The sequence below is a fragment of the Calonectris borealis genome, chromosome Z (genome assembly GCF_964195595.1).
Source record: "Calonectris borealis chromosome Z, bCalBor7.hap1.2, whole genome shotgun sequence".
Taxonomy (NCBI): Eukaryota; Metazoa; Chordata; class Aves; order Procellariiformes; family Procellariidae; genus Calonectris; species Calonectris borealis.
The window spans coordinates 85,895,670-85,907,926 of NC_134352.1; the positions used below are offsets into that span (position 1 = coordinate 85,895,670).

General features: G+C 48.3%; 1 protein-coding gene across 1 annotated transcript in view; it reads left to right on the forward strand.

Moving 5' to 3' along the window:
* The first annotated feature begins 3,287 nt into the window (after positions 1–3,287).
* LOC142075209 (ras-related protein Rab-27B) overlaps positions 3,288–12,257 on the forward strand; it is a 44,109-nt gene continuing 35,139 nt past the window's right edge. The window contains exon 1 of the mRNA XM_075136280.1: positions 3,288–3,735. The gene's annotated coding sequence lies outside the window, so the exon portion shown is untranslated. The remainder of the gene's footprint in view (positions 3,736–12,257) is intronic.

Sequence of the window (12,257 nt, forward strand, 5' to 3'; positions counted from 1 at the left end):
GCGATTAAAATGTTGCATGTGCACATCACCGAGTGAAATTCGGGACTGATCAGGGTTTTTTCTGATATAGCTCCTTGTGTGACCCCTGATGTGAAGGCTGGGAAATGTAAAATGCCCACAGGTCACATCATGGCCTCACTCCTCATTGCGGGATTGTTCTCCACCACACATTTTGCTAATTAAAATTGAATTTTAAAGGTTTTATGCTTCTGTAGCAGCACAAAAGGATAGGTCCAGAGTAAACGTCCTCTCTGCACTAGCTCTGCACAAGTTATAGACCAAATTTGCAGCAATAGGAAGCAAAATAGGGATTCTCCAGGGAACTAATTTCCGTATGGCTGTTTCCAGAGGACCAGAAGGTACTTCTGAAGACGCACGCTGTGGAGCAGGGCTGAACCGCTGCGTTAGCCGTAGGTGAGTGGCAGCGGGTGTCCCCGGGTGATCTTCAGCGCTGCCTGGGAGCCGGCACCGCAAGGGCTCCGGGGACTGGCATAGGCGAGACTGCTTTACCACCTTTGCTCAAAATGTTGTGAGGTATCCCTGAGCTCCCCAAGCCTTCCTAGGGAACCTGTTCGAGAGTTTCCCAACACTGGAATTATTTAAAAAAAAAAAAAGAGTTTTTTTCCCTTCCTTAAATTAAGCTGACAGACGGGCGTGTTTGATGGTTATTCTTGCGTTAGAGAGCAGAGGCTGTGTTAGTGCTTACAGGATTTCCCCAGATCTTTCCTTTCTCTCACACAGCGATAGGTAAGACACTGCGATGTTCTTGAACACATGCATTATTCAAACCGCTCGGTGAGTAAGAGCTGCACACAGCCCTTGGGCAGCTGTTTACTCATAAAACGTTTTTGAAGTTTTTTTGCTGGTTTAAGTACAGATCAAACAAGCAGGTAGCAAGCTGTAGCTCTGCTCCGCTACCGAAACCTGGCTGTTTTTGTGATCTGCTCTGCTGCTCTCCAGCTCCATCTGCCCGGTCCTTCCAGGGAAGATGAGGTTTTTTCTCTCTAACTGGGATGCTGGCTGTCAGGAGGGCTCCTGCAGCCCAGGCTGGAAATCGGGGCTGGTTTATTTTAAGAACATCTGTCTGGTGGGATGTACCTACACCCATCCTAGAGGGAGGCAGGAAAACTGAACAGATGTTCTCCCAGTGTCCTTTCCAGCCTCCTCAATGCAATTCTCCTATACCGCGATATATCCATATACGTTCTAGTTTGGTTCAGAAAGCTTTTCTGTGATCGTCCTCAGTGACTTGATGTGCAGCAGCAGTTTCAAATGCCCTTGTCGACATTTCTGTGTGTTTTAATTGACTCGGGAGATGTAGGACACAGAGTAAATGGCAGGTTTTAAATAATTAAGGTGCTGCTAATCCTCAAGAAATGTCAGAAAGTCCCTAAGAGATGCCGCGTGAGATCCTCTTTCTTGTGAATTGGCTAATTAAAGGGATCCTTTTCACTGAAAATAAATACCCGTGTGAGGCTGTCAGCTGCAGACGCTCGCCGTGGGGAAAGGAGGGCTGTTGGGAGATTAACACCTCTCACTGAAATGCAGTCTTTTGATTTGATAAGTAAAAATATTTAGATATAAATCCTAAGGCTGTTTTGCAGCCATGTGAATGATGAGCAGTGGGGTTTGCAGTTGAAAGCGAAGGCTGCGTGACTCGAGATGGACACGAGAAGGTCCCAGAAGCTGCTGGTGACCTGCAGGTGAGTGCAGACCAAGGAAGGGGGGCTGCAGCCAGCTCTGCCAGGGGCGGTTTGGGAGACCCCCTGTGAATTAAGTAATGGCATGTAAAATAAGTTCGTTAGTGCTGGTGAGATGCCTGCAGGCTGTCCGGGTGGAGCCCCCAGGTTTGTGCGGCATAGGTAAAACGTCTGGGCTTGGTGGGATGTAAAGCTCCTTTATCTGTGCCTCATCCATCACCATTTCTGCTTCCTTCTACATTCTTCAGAAGCGGCCTCTGTTTATTGATAATGCCAAAAAACATTGTTGGGTTTTGAATATTATGTTCTGGCAATCGCAGCTGTAACGTGAGTTGAGAAAGTGGGGTGGGAGCTAACGTGGAAAACTTTAAACATGCAGAATTATGGCTCTAAGGCATTTTACTAAATAAAAAACAAGCAGTTGGAGAAAAGTACATTCCCTTTGAGATTAATTTTTCATTGACAGAAACAAAAGGCATTGCTAACAGAAATTTGATGATTGTTCTGCCTCGGAGCTTACAGAAGTGAATAGATGCCAGGGAGAAGCAGATTGCATCTTTCCCTCAAGATATCTTGGGGGAAATCTAGGTTGTGCCAGACGAGCCGATCAGGAAAACACGCTTCTCTGAAGACTGGAACATGGTAAAGTAAAAAGTATCTGGAGCCTTGCACACCCGCGGCGAGTCCCTAACGCTCGGCTCTCCCCTCCCCTGGCACACTCAGGACCGGTGGCTTCGGGTTCTCAGGAGCCGTGGCAGCTCCCGCCGGGAGCTCGCACGAGGAGCTGGTCTCCAGCTCCATCGGTCCAACTCCCTCGTCAGGCCGTTCCTTGGGATGCTGCTGAATCCCCTCCCCTGCCAAACGGGTGGTTATTTTAGGGTGCGCTGGCATCAGCAACATCCCTTTTCTAAAGAAAAGAATGAAAATGTTATTTTTGTATCAGTTCCCCCTATTTTGGTGGAAGATGCTCTCACGTCACGGTGCTATAACTGAAACCCGGATCCGCTCCATCTGCTCAATTCATTGACGTTTTGTTTGCAGTTAAAATTGCCTTTAAACTCTCCCGGTCCCCCTGCGTGCCCGTGAGAAGAAATACACTGCAGGAGGGTGGACCCGCTGTAGCTGGGCAAAAATGTGTCCTGGAGGTGAGAGACAAAACACCTGGTTAAGCAGAAAACATAAGGGACCCCATCGTGCCACGTGTGCTTCTGTCTCTCCTGTTCTAACAGAAAGAAATGGCGAATTTGGGCAATATCTTTTGGGCAAATCTAACGTTTGCAATATCCAAGACGCGCTGGGCGTGGGGGCCAGTGCGGCTGCTCCTCCCGGGGTGAAGGCAAACTTGACTTTGGCCCCTGACCCAAAACCTGCTTTATTCAACCCGCTCCCCAGCGTGACGCCCTGAGACAGGCGTGGGGAGGGAGCGGCACCCACTCCCCAGCCTCCCCGTAGGTCCCTGGGGCTCTGCATCCCTCCTGCTGCCGATGCCCGGCTCCTGCCCGAGAACAGCAAATAGATGAACCTGGGGAAGAAAGGAGATATTTTTTTTTTTCTCCTGCTTCTCTCACGCAGGGCTTAAAATCCTTCTGGTAGAAATTCACAGCAGGGATTGCTGTATCTTCATAAGGGGAGATGTGAAGATGCTAGAGCCTGTCTAACTCTTCTCTCCCCTAAATTTATCACTTAGCCACTTGAAACAAGAAATTAGCAGCAACATTTGATGCACTGACACAGCATTAAAATGGATCTCCTGAGATGCCTCCGACAAGCTGTATCCTGCCCTTTCAGGGCAAGCATCGTCTTCTGTCGCAGGGTGTATTTCCTTGCAAGAAAGGGAAACTGCCTGCGCGGGCGCTCCGGCGCGGAGGGAATATGAATGCAGCCATCTCCTGGCCGCCCCCGGGCTCTGCGTTGCCAACAGCTCCAGCTGGATGTGCGCGGCGTAGGTGGGAGGCACGTCCCGCTCCCTTTCCCCCTTCCTTGTATGAGCCGAGATGTCGTAAATTGGGTGGTTCGTGCCTTCACGGTGCTGAGGGTGAGTAGCACTAACGGGACACAATTTAATGAGAGTCTGCAGAAATTAGTAACCAGGCAGGAACTGGGAAATGGTACATTCAAGAGCTTAAAAAATAGGGCAATGCTGCAGGCACTGGCTTTAATATTTTATACAGCAGTAATAAATTATTGCTTAGAAGTTGGAAACCAGCAGAAGGCAGCAGAAGGATTAAACTTGAGCTAGATCTCCGGTAAGTTGATTCATTTTATTTCCTACCGGTATGCTTTAATACTTTATTAGTTTGGATTAATATGAAGTTTCTTCATATTAGGATATTAGGATAGGATATTCAGAAGGATAAACAGGGAAACGTTCTATTAAAATTGACTCGGTGATTTATGATGTTTAACCTTTGTTTCTATTCTACTATGTAAGAAGTAGTTTTAAATGTATCTTCCTTATGTTAAAAATGTTATTCTAGGAGATAGAGTGAACGTTTGCGGGGCTAAGGTGGGCTGGGTGGGCTGTGCGGGGTGTTTATTGGGCTCGAGGCAGCCTGCCGTTTGCGTTCCTGCCCGCGTCACTCACTCACCCAAGCCAGCATCTCTTATTCCACAGTTGCTTCCAAAAGCCCCGTGCCAGGGACGAGAACCGCTTTGTGTGCACACGCGTTGCTGACTGGGGCCCCGGAGTCAGCGGGGACCCGGCCGGGGGTAGCTCGGCAGGGAGATGGGACCCGAAACCTCGAGGCTGAGCTGTGGGTCGGCGCCCCGCACGCCTGCCGCGGCTCCCTGCGCCCTTCTGCCGCTCCTGGTATTGCTCCGTGCAGGTTGTGCCTTACAGTCAGCAACTAGCAAAAAAATTCATACATATTCATGTTTTTAAACTTTCGGTGATGTTCCAAAGTCCCTTCCAACTTAAATTATCCTGTAACTCTGGGCTGTGTAAGAGAGAAGCAAGAAGGTAAATCACATTATCAGACTCCTCCAGAAGCGTCAGGATAAAAATGCACATATCTGATGTACGCAATCGTTTTAAAATAGTGTCTTTCTCCTAAACTAGTGAATGTGATTCTGAATCACGATTTTGTCATGAATATCAGAACTTATTTTCTCTGTCACCCCCCTCTGCAAAGCGCAGCGGAGCAGCACTGGTGCCAAGGGTGCTGGCATCCCCCCCAGCACCTTCACCTCATCCTTCCTCTTCTTGGGGGGCTCTTACTAAACCTCAGGAGTGGGATTTATTTAAGTCTGTCTTTTTCTGCCAAATATAATTGAATTGGAAGGGGAATTGGGGAACTAGCATCATGTTTTTCATTTAATCTCAAAAACCAAAGAGAATTGGACTGGGCTGTCCAGGTGGGCGATGGGTCCTTGGGCTTGTTGGTCCCTGCTGCAGGAAGGCAGCATGCAGACCTCGCCGCTTTTAACCCAAACCTGGAAACTTTGTGTTTCCCCTCAAAAGAACTAAGTTTTTCTATAAAGAAACAGAAAGCAAACGTCGGCTTCACACCTCCGAGCAGAGGAAGTGAGTGGGTCGCCCACAGTTACACACTGTATTTCCAGCCCCAGGGGAGCACAGTGAATTTTACTTAGGAAACCATTCATTTAGAAGCAAAAATTCTCTATTCGTCATAAAAAGGGATAAGGCTTATTAATTTGGAGTAAAGTCATTTGAGGAGAACAATTCGGTTTATTTGGAATTCAGGCCAACAAATTCCATGTAAATCAGCTGATTGCAAAAACGCCAGCGCTGGGTGGGTGCTGGAGCACGCTTCCACTACGGTTTTTTTTCCAATAGCAAAAGTGTAAGCAGCAGATTTTACACCACTTCAGTGAAACTCTAGCATTTGTGTCAGTAATTTCTGAACTGGGTTTTTAAAAGCTTGCTGGAACTACTAGCAAGTCTTTTTGCCACCAAATTTCAAGTCTTGCAGAAACACACCCATCTGCAGTTGGGATTTTAATTTTTTTTACTTCCTCTGTTTAGACAGACACTTGTTCCATCAAATATTGGGGCATGAATTTTGCTCCTGTATGCTGTCAGGTATAATTTTCTTTGTAAAAAGCTTTGACGATACAAATTGGCTACGCTCTCTGTTTTATTGGTTGTTACTGCTCTGTTTGAATTCATCCTCCGTGGCTCAGGTGAAGGGCATAAATACCCCTTTCTCAACACTCTTCCTCATTTGCAGTGGGAGGTTTTGGGATCGTATGGCGTTTCAAGGCGTGAATCATTGCAAGGAACATCTAAATAGGATGTTCCTAACAGGACATCAAAGCGATGTGACATATGACACAGCTGGGAGGTGCTACATGATCCTGTCCATACATTTAAGCATCTCAGGCCAAAGGGACTGCGTGTCTGCTTGAACTTAGGTGTCAGCTTAAGTATTTGCTGAGTGGTCTCTAAACGCTGCAGGGAACGCTGCGAGCCCGTGCAGCCCTGCGGCCAGCCTCGGTCCTCGCTTCTGCCCCCGCAACTCAAATGCGGCTTTAGAGCAGCGGTGAGCTCGGGTGTGGAGTGGACGGGCACAGCGAGAGGGGACAGCCCGGCGCGTAAGCTCTGCAGAGGCGACCAACTGGCCCCGCTGCTCAAAAGATGCCGTAGCATCTCTAAAAATGCCTGAGTTGATCTTTATACAGCTCTGATTTACAAGGGTGACTTGCGTCGGGGTCGATGTTAGCAGGAAATGACGCTGCCGAGAGCATGGTCTCCTCTGGAAACGCTGCTCTTTGGTTTGTGATTTGTGGGAAGCCTGCACGTGTTGAGCGTGAAACTCAGCCTTCTTGCTGCTGCTGCTGCTACGGGCGATGCAGCTCTGAGCTCTGCCCCCGGGTCCCTGCGCAGTCTTGGCTTGAGGTGGTCAAAGGATGCATCTCGCTACCTTTGCTTACAAAGGTGTTTCCAACAGCACGTGTCATGCTATAGTTTAACTAAATCACGATGCAAATGCAAATCAGATTAGCAAGGATCCAATCTGTAAGGGTTCAAGTTAAAAATAACACACCATCACGACAAAATATACAAAAAGAGATTTAAGCAAGTTTGGGAAATGCAACACTGGTTCCCCAAATATTTAGCAAAAGTCAAGGTGTGGGTTGGGATTTTCTTTTTTGCTCCTGCATTTGAGAAGCAGCAGGTCTGACCGCTCGCAGCCGCTGCCCCACGTCTCTGCACCGGCAGCATGTCCACCAGCCACCCTCTCGGGAGCAGCCATCCCCTTGGGCTGTCGGGAGCAGTCACCTTCAGTCCGTGCGTGGTTACGTTAAAAATACCTGGGTATCTATCATTTTGGTGTAAATCGTGTTCAGTCGTGTGGCAGCAATGAAGTTAACCTGCACGTAAACACAGCCGCAGCCGCCTGCTCTGCAAAAGCCGGCTGGCAATTAGTTGCTAAGGCAACATTTTTCCCAAAGCTGGGATCTTCCATGCAGCTTTTTAGCACGGCTCCATCAGCACAGAGATCTTACAAACCGGGTTTGACTTGTGAAGAGCTCGGCTTTGCTTACCGACCTCCTGCGGCCCCTCGCCCCGAGGTGCAAGGGAGGAGGGACTGCGTGTCACCGGGGCAGATGTCTCTAAGGGGGGCCAGGGGGACCCCCCACTCCCAGGGGACACCCCAGACCCCCTCTCGATGCTGTCTCCCATGGGTTGGGAGCTATGGAAGAAGCGAGCGGCTGTTCATGAGCCTGTAAGCAACGGCTGCTGGAATCAAAGACACTAAATAGAGTTTTCTCATCTGGGTAAATTTATGGGTAAATCTGTAAAATTACTGTCTGAAATAATATAGGCAGACGTATATTGCATGTCAGAAAGCTAAATGGCAGATAAATACTCATTTATCTAACACAATCACTCCTACTGGGCTTTGTTTCCAAATGTCCTCTGTTTAATAAGTTCCTCCCCAGCACTTTCCAGACAGAAACGCGGGGAAAGTAATAAAGGGATCTGGTCGGGGCCATCTATTCTGCTCTGCGGGCACTGAGTGTGCACGGCAGTAGGAGGGAGAAATTACTTACACTGTAAACAGATATTTATCGTTCTAGATAACGAATGCTCATTGAGTTTGTAGATAAATCCTAAAGTTTTCTGTTTGTCAGACTATTGCATACAGCTCTTCGTTTGCATGATGAACCGCTCTTCGTTCTCTCTGCTCCAGTAAAATGCTCTTCTGTTTGAAACTGGGCTGCAAATCCATGATCTCTGTAACTATCTTATAACAGTCAAAGGCTTTATGGCTATCTCTGCATCTGCTTTGTGCAAACACCTAATTTGTGCGCACGAGTGTGCCAGCATTGCATGAGTTCTTTGTTGCGGCAGTAAATGCAAAGTACAAAGATGCAAGTCTTCTCTCTCGAAGGCAACGAGCAGCGGGAGCTGCCTTTCTCCGTGCGCCTGGCCTCCAGGGCCCGAGGAGACATCCTCGTCTGCAACCCGCTGCAGGCTTCGTTAGTGTCCTGGCTTGAGAGTTTTTCTGCTCTTCTGTAAGATGGGGGAGCAGGAACTCGTACGGGTGCCATCAGGCTGACTCAGAGGATGTAGATCACTTGCCAGCTCCTAGATAGTAGATGCTAAAATGATCAATAATTTAACAAAAAAAAAAAAGATACTAATTCCTTTCTTTGGGGCAATTACATCAAGACAGATGGTGTACAGTGAAAAGGAAAAGGGATGCTGTTTATACTTGGAATCACTGTTGAAATGAAGAGCGTAGCTCGTTCTTCCCTCTGAGCCTGCCTCCCTTCACCGTGCGGATGGGCTGGCCGAGGCGCCTGGCCCCGCACCGCGTCTCCTTCCATGGAGAGTCGTCCTGATTAATGAATTTCATGATCCCCCATGCTGCTGAGCTCCCCTGCCTTGCTCAGGGTGCTGGGCACCCCCAGCTGGGCTTCGCCTTCAGCTAAAAGTCCTACTTCAGAGCTACAGAGAAATGGTCAGTGCAGGATCTGGTTCCTGAATTACACATCTTTGGCCACACTTTTGGCTTAGAGGGTTTCTCCCGGTGCCTCAGCGCTGCCAGAATTAAATGATTCTTCCAAATCAGCCTTCATTTAGGAAGAGAGGGAAAGTTGACCAGTATGTGATCACTGGGGGCTTCCCACGCCAGCTCTTGTCATCTAAATTCAGGAATTACTTCATATCCACCAGTTTTGAGGATGGAGATACTGTATAGGAATAGCTATTGGAAGTGAAAAGTGTCATGATCCGCCTGGAAGGTGCCCGTGTCTTGGGTCCTGTTCTGTCATGGTTTTTAACATGATTTTCAGTTATTTGTTATTTTTAGTTATTTGTTTTGGCGCTGACGTCGCAGAGTCTAAAGCAATCCGGGTGGTTTTCCTAAGAACTGGATTGCTGGAGAAGACTTTACGTTCGAACTGTCCAGTGTGTATTCTTCAAAATACCCTATTTTGGCTAACACCACTTTTGAATTTCACCTATATTGAAGAAAAAATTGCAGCCAAAGAGATCCTCAAACACTCCAGCTCAGCGCCGCAAAGCCCGAGCAGCCGGCCCTGCTCTGCACCGTCCCCGCGGCCCTGCTCCGCACACGGATCCGCTCCAGCAACCCGTGAGTGAGAAATGGGCATCATTGAGGGCTCATGTAGCAGAAAATAAAGATGCCAAGGTAAAAATCCATCAGACTCCAAAGAACTCAGAAAAAAAGCCATTAAGTGCCTGACACACAAGCATTGGGAGCATGGGCAATAAATAACAGGCTCTGATATTGCTCTGAGCACATTCCTGAGCATAAATTGGGTCTGGTTATTACTTAAACCCAACGGGAGGGTTGCGGAGGCTGGAAAGTGGAAATCGGTGGGTTTGAGTTGTTTGGTGAGGTGCGAGTGGGGGGAAGGAAAGGCGGAGGCAGCTTCCTCTGCAGGTGGCACTGCCGCTGCCGTGCAAGCTGTCCCGCGCTCCCGTTCCTCTCGGGAGGAAAACCACCCACCCGACAAGACGACGAGTGCTTTGCCTGGTGCCCACCGCCCAGTACGGCCCTCGCACGGGCGGCTGAGCAGGCGTGGGGCCGGGGCACGGCTCCCAGCAGAGCAGCGCCGCGGAGCACAAACACTGCACGCCTGACGCCATCGTCAGTGCATCGGTACCCCCAAAGATAACGAATGTTTACAGAACCTTGCGCGGGCCGTTTGTGTCGTTGCGTTCAGGTTGGCGCAAGAGCTTTTGCGTTTGTGAGTCTGAGAAACGAGCAGTGAGAGCGAAGAGCATCGCATGGGGTTAACTTGGGACACGTAGCTGATCTAAATGAACGGTGTCAAACTTAATTGCGGAGCTTCTTTCAATTATTGAGGCTGTTTTGTAATCTCCCCGTGCTACCTCGCGTGCTTCCCCCAAGGAACTGCCCGAGGAGATAGGTATAATTCATGGAATCAATATTTCTTGCCTGATGCTCCCCCCGGGACCCGTTCTTTCACAGGGCTTATATAACCTCTGCCAGGAGCCAGGCACTGAGATGCACTGGCCAGGGTGGACCTGTGGGACCGGGAGAACAGGCAACTGGGGGCCCCAATTTAGCGGGGAGGAGCGGGAGAGCCCGGTGCTGCCCGGGAGCCGATGGTGCCCCCGGGCACCCCGCTTTGCCTCAGGCTCTCCGGCACGGATGGATGCTCCCGCTTTGAAGAAGACTTGGGCTCTTTGCAACATCTTCATACGCTATTTTCCCCTCAGCCTCAACCAGAATTTCTTCAGATATATTTTGAATCATATAACTATGTTATAGACGATTTTTATTGCAGTAAAGATTTACTATTGCTGCTAGGGGAAGTCTCACGATATCTGAAAAAAAGATTTATTGCAAATCAGCAGAGTGGCTGTTGAAAAGTAACAGAGTTCCCTGGCGAGCAGCCGTGCTAACGCGGGTGCTGTAGCCGGTGACGGCTGGCATTTGCACTCCCTCCTTTTGCACTGCAGCATCCTCGGGGCACCTCCTCGCCGCCATCCAAAATTGCCCCGTCCAGGCGCAGCCCTTCCCGGGGATGGCCTGTGCACATATGGCAGCCCCGATGCCTCCCACTCCCATTCCAATCCTCCTCGCCCCGAGGCGTTGCGTTAACCACTCGTGCAGGCATTTGGCCAGCCCGCGGGCTCCTGTGCCGTCACGGTGGTCCTGAGCCCCCAGCCAGAGCCTTCCACAACCACCCTCCGATACCGCGATTAGGGGGGAGCCCTCAAGTCGTGTAGAATGATAATAATGCTTCATCTGATAGACATCACTGACGTACTTTTGACAAATTGTTATCGTCTCTTCTCTGCTTCAAGGGCAGCATCACCAGTCCTGCCGTCGCCAGCTTGCTTTGAGGATGCTTGCTGCAGCTCAGCCTTTAGCTTGCTGCTGCTCAGCACTTCTCCTCTGCAAGGCTTTGTTGCTTCTTTGATAGGTCTAAAATGGATAGATTACACTGGAAATATCCAATAATTCTACAGAAACTGCAAAGTGTAGCTTACGGGGTTACACCGCTAATGCAATACCTGAAATGCGTATCTGGATTGTCACGGGAACAAGGAGGAGCAGTTCGCAAGGAAAACGCCAGTAAGACAGAGGCAGCATGAAACCAGTCCTGTTTCATTACAGTTAAATCACTTATTCTCACATGTGTAAAATTTAAAAATAACCCAGACAGTTCATCAGCGGCTGCAGATTATGCTGTCTGCTTAACACTGCAACAAACAGCCTTCATCTCTTGCCTCTGTAAGCAGATGACTAGTGGTAGGTGTAGGTGGTGGAACTGGAAAACTCGGTTTGAAACAATCACTCTTCTTGTAGACAATGCTATTATGTATGTTCCCTATTATACAGCTTTTAATTTAATGAGCTTCCATACTCTTTTAGATCGGAATCCCTGTTTGCATCCCCAGTCTGTTCTTTGCAGTGTACTCCAGATAGCATTTCACAATGTAGTTAAAAGAACTTGGTGCCACTAGAGCAATTATTAATTTCTTAGTTTAGTGTGTGCCCTAGAATGTGTAAAAGATAATAACCCCTGCTTATACAAGAAGGTTTTGATATTAACAATGTATTTCTGTATGATTATAATGTGTAGATTATTATTTAGGCTACTCTGCGGGTAAAAACGCAAGTCGCGTCCCGGCATCCCACAGTGCCTGGCACTGTGCAGGTGCAGATTAGCCTCCTGAAACAGGCATTGAATTTGCAGAACTATTCTCTCTCCAGAAGTTATCTACTATTTTAATGTTATCCGTGAACCATTCTATGATTCCAAGTATCTTTCTTTTTTCAACTATGAAATCAGAATTTTCCCTACTTTAATATATTTACTAAAACGATTACATTATACGATAAGGTAGTATTGCACAACTGTGTGACCAACATGAGTAATTCTTAAGAATAACTTGGTGGTGTTTAAGAACCCTTTTTAGCTTGCTGAAGGAACTGCACAGAGCCCTTTGATTTCAGTCTGCTTTGAGGCTCAGGTGACAAAGACGAGCTGAGATATATCGTTCCCTTGTCTGGGTGAATCCAATCTGTTCAGCTCAATGTTTCCTTGGGGGAACAGATTGCTTCATTACTTTCTGCTTCCTTC